This window comes from Hyperolius riggenbachi, chromosome 6, assembly GCF_040937935.1.
Source record: "Hyperolius riggenbachi isolate aHypRig1 chromosome 6, aHypRig1.pri, whole genome shotgun sequence".
Classification (NCBI taxonomy): Eukaryota; Metazoa; Chordata; class Amphibia; order Anura; family Hyperoliidae; genus Hyperolius; species Hyperolius riggenbachi.
Window position 1 is genome coordinate 55,978,349 of NC_090651.1, and position 16,474 is coordinate 55,994,822.

Here is a 16,474-nt window from a genome sequence, read left to right on the forward strand (position 1 = left end):
TCCAGTGACTGGGAAATAGGATCAATGCAAAATTATCCAGGTCATTAACCTCCTTAGCGGTAACCACGAGCTACACAAGGTGGAAAACCACAGCTGAGAGCGGTAACCCCGAGCTACACCCGGGGTAGTCGCCAGGTGGTCCATGCAGAGTATTGCACACAGTGGGCGTTCTCACTCAACTCCCGGGCGATCCAGAAGCTGGGAGCCATTCCGCTTCCTGTCCACGGAGGCTCTGCATTCCCCTGGTGAGACGACAGCCGTCAATCTCACTGTAGAATTACAGTGACACCCGCAGGACAGAGGGAGAACTGCAGCGCTTGATCCCAGGAAGGTGAGTAAGTGCACGGGGTGCTCCAAGCTCTCTCGTGGTACGAATTTTTTTTCTTGCTTTTATGGTCTAAAAGCACATGAAAAATTGTACAGCTTTTAGACACTAAAATCAGGAAGGAATCATAACGCCAGGGAGGCGAAAAAGGTAAAAATTGTAAAGATCAAGGAAGTCATGTGACTTGGGTCTCGGGTAACTCAGCTGGTGACATACTCTGTCCGTATTTACAAAACTTTGGTATATTACTTTCACAACTTGTTCTTATATTGGATTTGATCATTTTTATTTAAAAAAGACATTACACAGCAATAAACAAATTCAGAAAAAAATCATCACGCAGCAAGTACAAACTACAATACAGGAAAAGACCACCTCCCCCTGGTGGGGTTTACAATCTATAACATAAATCTCAAATACTGGCCCGCAATTGGTTTCCCCACTTGGCATAATGTTTGGTCCACACTAAAGCACCAAGGAAGTCATAAGGAAGAGGGAGGGGGCCACTAGACACCAGGGAACTGTGTAGGTAAGGGAAGATCACTAAAGATCAGGAAACGGTATAAGGGAGCCATAAACACCAGTGAACTGTATGGGGGGGGGGGGGGGTAGTGCCAATAGACACCAGGGAACTTTATATCTGAGGGAAGAGGGCACTAGACATTGGTTTGTCACAGGGTCCAATGTTGGCCAAATTTGAGTTTGGAGTTTGACACCCCTGATCTATAGCCTGGTACAAACATCCAATTTTACTACTTCCACGGCTGGGGATAGGCATTGAGATGCAAATAATTCTGAGTTGATGCAGGATTATGCATTTTTTTGTATGGAAAATTATGCAGCCTTAAATGGTCCAATCAAATCCCACCAAGCAGTGCGGAACTACAGGCCCAACCAATGGAACTCAAATGTCTCTTCAAAGACACATGAATACAGCTGGTGATCTAGCAATTTAAAGGGAAGGTTCAGGGAGGGGAGTGAAAAAGTAAAAATCAATTTCCACTTACCTGGGACTTCCTCCAGCCCGTGGCAGGCAGGAGGTGCCCTCGCCGCCGCTCCGCAGGCTCCCGGTGGCCGACCCGATCAGGCTCTTCTGCGCTCCAAGGCCCGGCACTTCTGCGTCCCACGCCGGCGCGCTGACGTCATCCGGGCTGTACTGCGCAGGCGCAGTAGTTCTGCGCCTGCGCAGTACAGCCCGGAGGACATCCGATGACGACAGCGCGCCAGCCTGGGACGCAGAAGAGCCCGACCTGGCAGCCGGCCTGGCCAGCCACCGGAGACCACTGGGAGCCTGCGGAGCGGCGGTGAGGGCACCTCCTGCCTGCCACGGGCTGGAGGAAGCCCCAGGTAAGTGGAAATTGATTATTTTTCACTCCCCTCCCTGAACCTTCCCTTTAAAGCCAGCATAATGTATGGCAGGCACAGAAGCGCCTCAACTTGTCTTGCCTTGTCTCTGATAGCTTCCTACAAGTTTATTTTTAATCAACTTGGTGCAATAGTGCCAGATTATGGGCTGCAATTGCAGCAAGTAGTCATATCATGGAGTTGTGCGCAACATCTTCCATTCACTAGGCAAAAATAGTAGAATGGGGGCACCATGGTGTTTCCATCAATTGCATTTCCATCTCTTGATAAAAGTGTTGCATCCAAGTCTCATCCATGGTCACCAAACACTTGTAGAAGTCATAACCATTATGTGGACATTGTTGACATTTTCATCTGTCACTGTGCTGAGACAACAAGGACATGAAGCACCATCACAAGATCCACTACAGAGCCTGAAACAGGGACATCTTCTCATAGCTGTGTACAGCGGAGGAGGGAGGAGGAGTCCATTAAAGTATTCAAAACATCTTCATAGACTTCAATGTAGGTTTCATTATTTTTGCTTACAAGCCAGATTCAGCAAGCTTCATTTTCAGAATTTACTGTAACAAGTCCCACTCAGCTGCCTGCAAATAATAAACCATTTGAGTTAGGAACCTGAAATCTTGCAAATAAGCATACAAAATTTAACCAAACAACATTAAAAGTCTATCGGTGTTTAACAGTTATGCTGTAAATACACGAGTCGAACCAGCGGCTCGATTAGCCGCCGAATCGACTCCCGCCGCGTCTCCCCGGATTGATTCCCGCTCGTCCCCGCGGGCGCTCCTCATCAGCCGCTTGTTTTCTTCCCATTGTCCGCCCGCGGGGATCAAGTGCAGAATCGATCAGGCGGGGTATCGGACACGTCGGAAACTATCAATCGAGCCATCATTGGCTCGATTGATAAGGAGGAAACGACTTGTGTATTTACAGCATTAGACCTATACATGTAAGGGAAAAAAAAAAAAAACCCTCGGCTGAGGCGGCCACATCTCTGCTGAGAATCCAGCATATGTACAGAAGTCCTGACTCCCACCCGGCAGATCATCTTGCCCATATCTGTTCTCCCAACTCTTACGTCACATGCGTGATGTCATTCCCACACCTCTCTGATAGTTTCTGCAGGAATTTGTAACTCTGCTGTGGCATGTGCAACGCAATGCATGTTGGGAGATTTAGTCTGTGGATGCGAGCACAGAGCTGTACTCGAATCTACGGACTACATCACATTGCCAGGAATTGCAAATGCCGGCAGAAGCTGATGGTCTGGTGGAGAAGTTGGCTCATCTCATATGATAGGAGGAGCAGCAACCTGTAGGTAAGTAATGGTGTCCCCCCCCCCTTTCCAACACTCAAACCCCCCCATGGCACACACCATTACGAACCTACATAGCCATATAAACAAGGCCTAAAGAACACTGGTCAAGCTCAGCTTACATGAGTACGTTGGTGTTCTCATTACTGAACAGAGTTCTCAGTGAGGGCAAGTGTGTCATCACCGCCTGACCAGGAGCCATTACAATGCATAGTACAGAAGCAGCCATACACTTCACAAGCCTATAGCTGGAATATGGCTTCTTACCATATAAGAAATCGATAGAGGAGTCCAACGGTGATGGGACAATAAATTGCTCCTGCAAAGCCTGTGTGGACTCCTATCGATTGCTTGTATCCAGCAGCCTGGGAGTCCAGCACACACCTCGGTGTGCGGTTCTTCATCGATTCTTACCATATAAGTCCAGGAAGATCCTCAGTCGTTGAAGTCTTCCAAGCTAAAGAGAAGACGTCTGTCAGTACAAGTGTTCACAACATTTTAAATCAATTGAGCATTAGTTTTAAACCATACAAAAAGTAAAAGCAAACATTCAACATAAAGCATAATCCAGTTTGGGGGATTATGCATTTCGGTTTCAAGAATCACAATACATCTACATATGTACGTGTACTGTGTTTTTTTTCCCCTCCACTTGCTACAGACAAACTGGCGGGAGAGAGGGTAGAAGACAACTTCTGCAGGGCGAGGAGTTCTGGCTCAGATTCACATGAGTGTTAGAATTTAAGTATTATATTCTTGAATTCATAGGCCTCAGTTACTTTAACTGAGTTTAGTTAAAAAGACATGATTTGCAGAGTATACCTTTAAGGAGCATTTCTAGAAGCACTGAAGAACAGCGTGATTCGGACTGCACAAGGCTACAATGTACAGACAGAGAGGCAGTCTTTTTCTGTAAACATCAAGTGTTTTCATATTTCCTAAAGGTCAACAAAAGCTACGTACATTAAACAATGTTCTTCTGAGATTAAGAATCAGGTCCCTGGCACATGGAATTTTCCAGGGCATGCACAGTAAAGACTGTGCTTGTCATATCACGGGTTCTTATCAGCCAAAAGCAGGCGATGAGTTATTAATCCGTCCATGCTCAGATGTAATGTCTTATCTAACTGTATGCTGTATATAGGCCTAAGTGCAACGTAGCATAGATGTAACATAAGAGAAAGCCTGGTTGCCATTAGTTCTATTTCCTATGCTGTTGCTGTAATGAGAGTCGAGTTATCACACTTCCTGTGATATGGAGCCGAACGAAGGTGTAGTGTTGCCCATAGCAACCAACAAAGATTTATTACAATGAGTACGATAAGATCATCATCACAGAACACAAGTTCAGTGAGGGCAAGTTCGTCATTGCCAGGCCCCATTGTTATCCATTAGGGCAGTCTGAAACAAGACTTGCACATTGTCAATACTGGCTGCCAAAATGATCACCCTTTGTGGTTCATGTTCACTGTTCTCCCCAGAAATTGCTTCCCAGCCGGGTGGCAAGAATGCAGGTCGGTGCAACTCTGCTTACAGTGTAGAAGGAAGCGAGACGATGACAGTCAGGTTTTCCCCAAAAAGGGCCTGGGGAGAACACTGCATGTTGCGGACTATGAAGAGAGGAGAATTATGCATTTTATATGCATACCTAACAAAAGACAAAGCTACTTAAGGTTATTTACATGCTGGACCCAGCTCTGTGCATTGTCCTTTCTTCTCCTCATTCCCACTAGTTTTTAAGTTCTGGCTCAAGTCAAAAGTTCCAGACAGGAAGTGGCAGGCTTGCCGCAATGTTTCTTCCCACTCCCCTCCTCTTCCCCTTCCACTCCCTTTAACCACTTGAGGACCCAGCCTTAAGGACCAGCGCTGTTTGAAGGGATCTGTGCTGGGTGGGCGAGATAGAGATAGAGATAGAGATAGAGATAGAGATAGAGATAGAGATAGAGATAGAGATAGAGATAGAGATAGAGATAGAGATAGAGATAGAGATAGAGATAGAGATAGAGATAGAGATAGAGATAGAGATAGAGATAGAGATAGAGATAGAGATAGAGATAGAGATAGAGATAGAGATAGAGATAGAGATAGAGATAGAGATAGAGATAGAGATAGAGATAGAGATAGAGATAGAGATAGAGATAGAGATAGAGATAGAGATAGAGATAGAGATAGAGATAGAGATAGAGATAGAGATAGAGATAGAGATAGAGATAGAGATAGAGATAGAGATAGAGATAGAGATAGAGATAGAGATAGAGATAGAGATAGAGATAGAGATAGAGATAGAGATAGAGATAGAGATAGAGATAGAGATAGAGATAGAGATAGAGATAGAGATAGAGATAGAGATAGAGATAGAGATAGAGATAGAGATAGAGATAGAGATAGAGATAGAGATAGAGATAGAGATAGAGATAGAGATAGAGATAGAGATAGAGATAGAGATAGAGATAGAGATAGAGATAGAGATAGAGATAGAGATAGAGATAGAGATAGAGATAGAGATAGAGATAGAGATAGAGATAGAGATAGAGATAGAGATAGAGATAGAGATAGAGATAGAGATAGAGATAGAGATAGAGATAGAGATAGAGATAGAGATAGAGATAGAGATAGAGATAGAGATAGAGATAGAGATAGAGATAGAGATAGAGATAGAGATAGAGATAGAGATAGAGATAGAGATAGAGATAGAGATAGAGATAGAGATAGAGATAGAGATAGAGATAGAGATAGAGATAGAGATAGAGATAGAGATAGAGATAGAGATAGAGATAGAGATAGAGATAGAGATAGAGATAGAGATAGAGATAGAGATAGAGATAGAGATAGAGATAGAGATAGAGATAGAGATAGAGATAGAGATAGAGATAGAGATAGAGATAGAGATAGAGATAGAGATAGAGATAGAGATAGAGATAGAGATAGAGATAGAGATAGAGATAGAGATAGAGATAGAGATAGAGATAGAGATAGAGATAGAGATAGAGATAGAGATAGAGATAGAGATAGAGATAGAGATAGAGATAGAGATAGAGATAGAGATAGAGATAGAGATAGAGATAGAGATAGAGATAGAGATAGAGATAGAGATAGAGATAGAGATAGAGATAGAGATAGAGATAGAGATAGAGATAGAGATAGAGATAGAGATAGAGATAGAGATAGAGATAGAGATAGAGATAGAGATAGAGATAGAGATAGAGATAGAGATAGAGATAGAGATAGAGATAGAGATAGAGATAGAGATAGAGATAGAGATAGAGATAGAGATAGAGATAGAGATAGAGATAGAGATAGAGATAGAGATAGAGATAGAGATAGAGATAGAGATAGAGATAGAGATAGAGATAGAGATAGAGATAGAGATAGAGATAGAGATAGAGATAGAGATAGAGATAGAGATAGAGATAGAGATAGAGATAGAGATAGAGATAGAGATAGAGATAGAGATAGAGATAGAGATAGAGATAGAGATAGAGATAGAGATAGAGATAGAGATAGAGATAGAGATAGAGATAGAGATAGAGATAGAGATAGAGATAGAGATAGAGATAGAGATAGAGATAGAGATAGAGATAGAGATAGAGATAGAGATAGAGATAGAGATAGAGATAGAGATAGAGATAGAGATAGAGATAGAGATAGAGATAGAGATAGAGATAGAGATAGAGATAGAGATAGAGATAGAGATAGAGATAGAGATAGAGATAGAGATAGAGATAGAGATAGAGATAGAGATAGAGATAGAGATAGAGATAGAGATAGAGATAGAGATAGAGATAGAGATAGAGATAGAGATAGAGATAGAGATAGAGATAGAGATAGAGATAGAGATAGAGATAGAGATAGAGATAGAGATAGAGATAGAGATAGAGATAGAGATAGAGATAGAGATAGAGATAGAGATAGAGATAGAGATAGAGATAGAGATAGAGATAGAGATAGAGATAGAGATAGAGATAGAGATAGAGATAGAGATAGAGATAGAGATAGAGATAGAGATAGAGATAGAGATAGAGATAGAGATAGAGATAGAGATAGAGATAGAGATAGAGATAGAGATAGAGATAGAGATAGAGATAGAGATAGAGATAGAGATAGAGATAGAGATAGAGATAGAGATAGAGATAGAGATAGAGATAGAGATAGAGATAGAGATAGAGATAGAGATAGAGATAGAGATAGAGATAGAGATAGAGATAGAGATAGAGATAGAGATAGAGATAGAGATAGAGATAGAGATAGAGATAGAGATAGAGATAGAGATAGAGATAGAGATAGAGATAGAGATAGAGATAGAGATAGAGATAGAGATAGAGATAGAGATAGAGATAGAGATAGAGATAGAGATAGAGATAGAGATAGAGATAGAGATAGAGATAGAGATAGAGATAGAGATAGAGATAGAGATAGAGATAGAGATAGAGATAGAGATAGAGATAGAGATAGAGATAGAGATAGAGATAGAGATAGAGATAGAGATAGAGATAGAGATAGAGATAGAGATAGAGATAGAGATAGAGATAGAGATAGAGATAGAGATAGAGATAGAGATAGAGATAGAGATAGAGATAGAGATAGAGATAGAGATAGAGATAGAGATAGAGATAGAGATAGAGATAGAGATAGAGATAGAGATAGAGATAGAGATAGAGATAGAGATAGAGATAGAGATAGAGATAGAGATAGAGATAGAGATAGAGATAGAGATAGAGATAGAGATAGAGATAGAGATAGAGATAGAGATAGAGATAGAGATAGAGATAGAGATAGAGATAGAGATAGAGATAGAGATAGAGATAGAGATAGAGATAGAGATAGAGATAGAGATAGAGATAGAGATAGAGATAGAGATAGAGATAGAGATAGAGATAGAGATAGAGATAGAGATAGAGATAGAGATAGAGATAGAGATAGAGATAGAGATAGAGATAGAGATAGAGATAGAGATAGAGATAGAGATAGAGATAGAGATAGAGATAGAGATAGAGATAGAGATAGAGATAGAGATAGAGATAGAGATAGAGATAGAGATAGAGATAGAGATAGAGATAGAGATAGAGATAGAGATAGAGATAGAGATAGAGATAGAGATAGAGATAGAGATAGAGATAGAGATAGAGATAGAGATAGAGATAGAGATAGAGATAGAGATAGAGATAGAGATAGAGATAGAGATAGAGATAGAGATAGAGATAGAGATAGAGATAGAGATAGAGATAGAGATAGAGATAGAGATAGAGATAGAGATAGAGATAGAGATAGAGATAGAGATAGAGATAGAGATAGAGATAGAGATAGAGATAGAGATAGAGATAGAGATAGAGATAGAGATAGAGATAGAGATAGAGATAGAGATAGAGATAGAGATAGAGATAGAGATAGAGATAGAGATAGAGATAGAGATAGAGATAGAGATAGAGATAGAGATAGAGATAGAGATAGAGATAGAGATAGAGATAGAGATAGAGATAGAGATAGAGATAGAGATAGAGATAGAGATAGAGATAGAGATAGAGATAGAGATAGAGATAGAGATAGAGATAGAGATAGAGATAGAGATAGAGATAGAGATAGAGATAGAGATAGAGATAGAGATAGAGATAGAGATAGAGATAGAGATAGAGATAGAGATAGAGATAGAGATAGAGATAGAGATAGAGATAGAGATAGAGATAGAGATAGAGATAGAGATAGAGATAGAGATAGAGATAGAGATAGAGATAGAGATAGAGATAGAGATAGAGATAGAGATAGAGATAGAGATAGAGATAGAGATAGAGATAGAGATAGAGATAGAGATAGAGATAGAGATAGAGATAGAGATAGAGATAGAGATAGAGATAGAGATAGAGATAGAGATAGAGATAGAGATAGAGATAGAGATAGAGATAGAGATAGAGATAGAGATAGAGATAGAGATAGAGATAGAGATAGAGATAGAGATAGAGATAGAGATAGAGATAGAGATAGAGATAGAGATAGAGATAGAGATAGAGATAGAGATAGAGATAGAGATAGAGATAGAGATAGAGATAGAGATAGAGATAGAGATAGAGATAGAGATAGAGATAGAGATAGAGATAGAGATAGAGATAGAGATAGAGATAGAGATAGAGATAGAGATAGAGATAGAGATAGAGATAGAGATAGAGATAGAGATAGAGATAGAGATAGAGATAGAGATAGAGATAGAGATAGAGATAGAGATAGAGATAGAGATAGAGATAGAGATAGAGATAGAGATAGAGATAGAGATAGAGATAGAGATAGAGATAGAGATAGAGATAGAGATAGAGATAGAGATAGAGATAGAGATAGAGATAGAGATAGAGATAGAGATAGAGATAGAGATAGAGATAGAGATAGAGATAGAGATAGAGATAGAGATAGAGATAGAGATAGAGATAGAGATAGAGATAGAGATAGAGATAGAGATAGAGATAGAGATAGAGATAGAGATAGAGATAGAGATAGAGATAGAGATAGAGATAGAGATAGAGATAGAGATAGAGATAGAGATAGAGATAGAGATAGAGATAGAGATAGAGATAGAGATAGAGATAGAGATAGAGATAGAGATAGAGATAGAGATAGAGATAGAGATAGAGATAGAGATAGAGATAGAGATAGAGATAGAGATAGAGATAGAGATAGAGATAGAGATAGAGATAGAGATAGAGATAGAGATAGAGATAGAGATAGAGATAGAGATAGAGATAGAGATAGAGATAGAGATAGAGATAGAGATAGAGATAGAGATAGAGATAGAGATAGAGATAGAGATAGAGATAGAGATAGAGATAGAGATAGAGATAGAGATAGAGATAGAGATAGAGATAGAGATAGAGATAGAGATAGAGATAGAGATAGAGATAGAGATAGAGATAGAGATAGAGATAGAGATAGAGATAGAGATAGAGATAGAGATAGAGATAGAGATAGAGATAGAGATAGAGATAGAGATAGAGATAGAGATAGAGATAGAGATAGAGATAGAGATAGAGATAGAGATAGAGATAGAGATAGAGATAGAGATAGAGATAGAGATAGAGATAGAGATAGAGATAGAGATAGAGATAGAGATAGAGATAGAGATAGAGATAGAGATAGAGATAGAGATAGAGATAGAGATAGAGATAGAGATAGAGATAGAGATAGAGATAGAGATAGAGATAGAGATAGAGATAGAGATAGAGATAGAGATAGAGATAGAGATAGAGATAGAGATAGAGATAGAGATAGAGATAGAGATAGAGATAGAGATAGAGATAGAGATAGAGATAGAGATAGAGATAGAGATAGAGATAGAGATAGAGATAGAGATAGAGATAGAGATAGAGATAGAGATAGAGATAGAGATAGAGATAGAGATAGAGATAGAGATAGAGATAGAGATAGAGATAGAGATAGAGATAGAGATAGAGATAGAGATAGAGATAGAGATAGAGATAGAGATAGAGATAGAGATAGAGATAGAGATAGAGATAGAGATAGAGATAGAGATAGAGATAGAGATAGAGATAGAGATAGAGATAGAGATAGAGATAGAGATAGAGATAGAGATAGAGATAGAGATAGAGATAGAGATAGAGATAGAGATAGAGATAGAGATAGAGATAGAGATAGAGATAGAGATAGAGATAGAGATAGAGATAGAGATAGAGATAGAGATAGAGATAGAGATAGAGATAGAGATAGAGATAGAGATAGAGATAGAGATAGAGATAGAGATAGAGATAGAGATAGAGATAGAGATAGAGATAGAGATAGAGATAGAGATAGAGATAGAGATAGAGATAGAGATAGAGATAGAGATAGAGATAGAGATAGAGATAGAGATAGAGATAGAGATAGAGATAGAGATAGAGATAGAGATAGAGATAGAGATAGAGATAGAGATAGAGATAGAGATAGAGATAGAGATAGAGATAGAGATAGAGATAGAGATAGAGATAGAGATAGAGATAGAGATAGAGATAGAGATAGAGATAGAGATAGAGATAGAGATAGAGATAGAGATAGAGATAGAGATAGAGATAGAGATAGAGATAGAGATAGAGATAGAGATAGAGATAGAGATAGAGATAGAGATAGAGATAGAGATAGAGATAGAGATAGAGATAGAGATAGAGATAGAGATAGAGATAGAGATAGAGATAGAGATAGAGATAGAGATAGAGATAGAGATAGAGATAGAGATAGAGATAGAGATAGAGATAGAGATAGAGATAGAGATAGAGATAGAGATAGAGATAGAGATAGAGATAGAGATAGAGATAGAGATAGAGATAGAGATAGAGATAGAGATAGAGATAGAGATAGAGATAGAGATAGAGATAGAGATAGAGATAGAGATAGAGATAGAGATAGAGATAGAGATAGAGATAGAGATAGAGATAGAGATAGAGATAGAGATAGAGATAGAGATAGAGATAGAGATAGAGATAGAGATAGAGATAGAGATAGAGATAGAGATAGAGATAGAGATAGAGATAGAGATAGAGATAGAGATAGAGATAGAGATAGAGATAGAGATAGAGATAGAGATAGAGATAGAGATAGAGATAGAGATAGAGATAGAGATAGAGATAGAGATAGAGATAGAGATAGAGATAGAGATAGAGATAGAGATAGAGATAGAGATAGAGATAGAGATAGAGATAGAGATAGAGATAGAGATAGAGATAGAGATAGAGATAGAGATAGAGATAGAGATAGAGATAGAGATAGAGATAGAGATAGAGATAGAGATAGAGATAGAGATAGAGATAGAGATAGAGATAGAGATAGAGATAGAGATAGAGATAGAGATAGAGATAGAGATAGAGATAGAGATAGAGATAGAGATAGAGATAGAGATAGAGATAGAGATAGAGATAGAGATAGAGATAGAGATAGAGATAGAGATAGAGATAGAGATAGAGATAGAGATAGAGATAGAGATAGAGATAGAGATAGAGATAGAGATAGAGATAGAGATAGAGATAGAGATAGAGATAGAGATAGAGATAGAGATAGAGATAGAGATAGAGATAGAGATAGAGATAGAGATAGAGATAGAGATAGAGATAGAGATAGAGATAGAGATAGAGATAGAGATAGAGATAGAGATAGAGATAGAGATAGAGATAGAGATAGAGATAGAGATAGAGATAGAGATAGAGATAGAGATAGAGATAGAGATAGAGATAGAGATAGAGATAGAGATAGAGATAGAGATAGAGATAGAGATAGAGATAGAGATAGAGATAGAGATAGAGATAGAGATAGAGATAGAGATAGAGATAGAGATAGAGATAGAGATAGAGATAGAGATAGAGATAGAGATAGAGATAGAGATAGAGATAGAGATAGAGATAGAGATAGAGATAGAGATAGAGATAGAGATAGAGATAGAGATAGAGATAGAGATAGAGATAGAGATAGAGATAGAGATAGAGATAGAGATAGAGATAGAGATAGAGATAGAGATAGAGATAGAGATAGAGATAGAGATAGAGATAGAGATAGAGATAGAGATAGAGATAGAGATAGAGATAGAGATAGAGATAGAGATAGAGATAGAGATAGAGATAGAGATAGAGATAGAGATAGAGATAGAGATAGAGATAGAGATAGAGATAGAGATAGAGATAGAGATAGAGATAGAGATAGAGATAGAGATAGAGATAGAGATAGAGATAGAGATAGAGATAGAGATAGAGATAGAGATAGAGATAGAGATAGAGATAGAGATAGAGATAGAGATAGAGATAGAGATAGAGATAGAGATAGAGATAGAGATAGAGATAGAGATAGAGATAGAGATAGAGATAGAGATAGAGATAGAGATAGAGATAGAGATAGAGATAGAGATAGAGATAGAGATAGAGATAGAGATAGAGATAGAGATAGAGATAGAGATAGAGATAGAGATAGAGATAGAGATAGAGATAGAGATAGAGATAGAGATAGAGATAGAGATAGAGATAGAGATAGAGATAGAGATAGAGATAGAGATAGAGATAGAGATAGAGATAGAGATAGAGATAGAGATAGAGATAGAGATAGAGATAGAGATAGAGATAGAGATAGAGATAGAGATAGAGATAGAGATAGAGATAGAGATAGAGATAGAGATAGAGATAGAGATAGAGATAGAGATAGAGATAGAGATAGAGATAGAGATAGAGATAGAGATAGAGATAGAGATAGAGATAGAGATAGAGATAGAGATAGAGATAGAGATAGAGAGATAGAGAGAGATAGAGAGAGATAGAGAGAGATAGAGAGAGATATAGAGAGATATAGATATAGATATATATATATATATATAAAGAAGAAAATCCTTAACATTTCCCATTTTAAGTGTGGCTATTTTGAAGCCAATTCTGATGTCATTTCCTCCCTTAGTCTACTCTGCCTGATTTGGCAGCCCTTCACTATAGAAAGTGCATTGTCTCAGCATGAGAAATTTTGGCCAGAGAGGAACAGAGGCGTGGGAGGGGAAACCAGGAGGGAAAGAGGCTTCAGCCAATCAGGCTGCATTAGTTAAGTCTGAGGTACAGAAAAAAAAAAAAAAAAAAAAAAAAAAAAAAAAACAGACAACCCAGTATGCGCTGCAACTTCCTTTTTGTGTACAAATTTTGTGCGTACCAAATAAGAGTCAGGTAAACTGGGGAATTATAACAGCCTGGTTAGCATCCTTACTACTTGTTTACCAGATAAAGAATTGATTTTTGATTTTATGCTCAATAGTTACTCTTTAAAGTACACTGAGTACCTAGATGTTCTTATGATCAAGTAGCATATTAAACATACCCCTAAAGGAGGCTTGTAAAATTCCTGCGGTTATATACTGTAGCATGTCCCCAGCCGCTGAAATGCATGCTGGCGAAGCATGCCGGGAGATATTGTTTAAAGTGAACCAGAGACAAAGCACCCTCATGTATTTTACCATATTTATCAGTGGGAACATTAGAGAAAACAACTACCCTGCTCACTTTCATTCTTCACTGCTCAGCCTGCCTGCTATCAGCCCTGATAAAATCTCCAGGTGGGGGGGGGGGGGGTAGTCTACAGAGCAACCGCCCATAGGAAAGTGAATATTTGCTCAACCCCCTAAAAGCTCACGCAGTTTACAACCCTCTCTAAAGAGAGGTTCATTTGTTTAGTTTTAAAAAATTACTTAGTTCCTTTTATGGGGTAGAGAAAATGGTAGAGTGACCGGAGGAAACTCTGCAGCAAGCCCGCCTCTTCCTGTGTGAAAAATCTGACTTTAGCATTTTTCAAGGAGTGATTACTGGGAACGTGGAAATGAGCAGAGGAACAGACAGCGCACAGAGGAATGTGGATCCAGCATGAACAAACCTCTGTGCTTACACTGGGTAGCTGAGACTCTCGGGTCAGGTGTCCTTTTAATGAAAATTTCTTAAATGCATTAACAGTTGGACGATGAACTACTGGGCTTTGAGTCACGTTTGTAATATTAAAAAGGAGTGGTCCAAGATAACAGAGGTAGACTCTACTCTCTACTCACATGCTAGTTATTAGGGAGGCTTAGTGATCTACCATTTCTTTAGAAGTACAACGTACACTATTAGATTATGCAACCCTGCCATTACCCTTCTGTACAGAGAACTCTGTGTGCTTCTCTGAACAAAGCCCATTACAGAAATATGTGGCAAGAACCAAAAAACAAAAAAAATCCTAAACTTGTAATTACAAAAAGAGTGGAGATCCAGATCCAGACTGGGGGCAGAAGTGGAATCAATTTTGTTGTTGCATTCAAAACAATTTTTAGTGATCGCTTAGGTAACAATTTAACAATGATCCCCAATTGGATATGCTAAAGGATCTTTCTGCACAGTTGCATTACAGTACTATGGAGTATACAACTCAATAGGTTATTAGATATAAGGATAGCATCTCCCCACAAGCTCTGGTCTAGATATGAAAAGGAAATAGATTTCTCATTGATAGAATCCTGGCACCCCAAAACCATCAGGAAGGTACTACAAGGTTTCCCATCCCCTTCTTGCTCCTACCCTTCTGACTTTTGTGGAATTATTGGATTTTGAACATAAAAAAAGAAATCTCCCGTTTAACGACGTTGGGGAACAACCCAGACTTTGGACCCGTTCTGGACGAGCATTGGTTTAAGGATACTACGCTTACTCAGACGACGTTTTTTGAGCTTATAGATCAAAAGTTGAGTCTGAATAAAGAAAAAGAAAGGAACTTCATATACCGCCAATTAATAAAGTCAAGGGTAAAATGAGTGAGCAGTTAAATTTTTTTGAAGTGTTTTTATAATGCTATAAAGGAGAAATCAATGAGTCAAGGGCGGTAAGAATGGAGAACGGTTGAATGAGGAATGTTTGTGCTGAATCATAAAATGAGAAGGTGCCTGTGCATGGTTTGAACATGTAAAAGAGACAGTTTCCTCTGAACGGCTCAGAAAGGATTTTTAACAAGTAGCATTAACAATGTAATAAAGGAGTCTTTCAAAGTTAACCTATGATGATAGTTCAGCTCAACTTGGGAGCATGGCAATGAAGTGATGTACTTAGTTGAGCATGTGACTAATCTGAGGGAAAACAACAGTACTATGGAGTAAAGGGAAGTGCAGGAAACCTCCCACTGCACCATATTGGCCAGATAAATACAGCAAGGCCCACAGCATAAAAATGCAGCTATAGAGAATGCCTCCAAGACATGAGACTTCCACCTGAATCCATCACCAACGATAGTTTTGACTTTACATTGTGCCACTTAATTTGTATACAGATCTCTTTTAACATTTGAAATTTTATCCTTTATTACCCTACTTCTGCAAAAGGCAAGGCCTGCCACACTGCAGAAATTTCAGGCAGATAAGGACTGCTGTAATTATTTTATTGCACACAGAGAGCATACAAAATCTTTCATCAGTGGTTTTAGGTAGGGTGGAGATGGTACATTGTGCTGCAAAGAGTTTAGAAAAGTCACATATGGTATCTTATAACTGCCCCTGGATATATAAGGGCAGCTTGAATGAGAGGTGAGAACATGGCAGCTCCTATAGCAAGTAGAAACCAGGAGAAACTGCAGGAAAAAAATGGTGCTTAGTTCCCTTTAAGTTGGCCATTAAAGTAAACCTGAGATTTGAAAGAAGAAATGTATACATACCTGGTGCTTCCTCCAGCCCCACTAATGCTACGTAGACACATGCGACAACGATCGTTCGTTGAGGACGACGAACGAACTTTTAATTGACGAAAGAACGACCGAAGTAAAGTTAGTTGTAAAAAGTGTGTAACGATCACATCGTTAGAACGAACGTTACACCACGCAAAAGCACTTAATGCGCCTGCGCATAAAATTGTAAAGTTCCTTGGAGAAAAAGTGAAATACGCATGTCCAGCCTGGTACGAACGAACGTTTCCAACGATGTACCACTTTTGCTAACGATCGTCGGTGGTAAAAATCCGCCAAGACAG

At 38.6% G+C, this 16,474-nt stretch overlaps 1 long non-coding RNA gene and 1 other non-coding gene across 2 annotated transcripts in view; both read right to left on the reverse strand.

The window, feature by feature from the left end:
* Positions 1–1,707: 1,707 nt before the first annotated feature.
* LOC137522433 (uncharacterized) overlaps positions 1,708–16,474 on the reverse strand; it is a 32,246-nt gene continuing 17,479 nt past the window's right edge. Inside the window, exons 9-10 of the long non-coding RNA XR_011022295.1 lie at positions 3,276–3,465; positions 1,708–2,277 (exon numbers count right to left, since the gene is read on the reverse strand). This is a non-coding gene — a long non-coding RNA (uncharacterized lncRNA). The remainder of the gene's footprint in view (positions 2,278–3,275; positions 3,466–16,474) is intronic.
* LOC137523165 (small nucleolar RNA SNORD103/SNORD85) lies at positions 3,116–3,199 on the reverse strand. Its single transcript, XR_011022527.1, has one exon. It is a non-coding gene; the product is annotated as a small nucleolar RNA SNORD103/SNORD85 (small nucleolar RNA).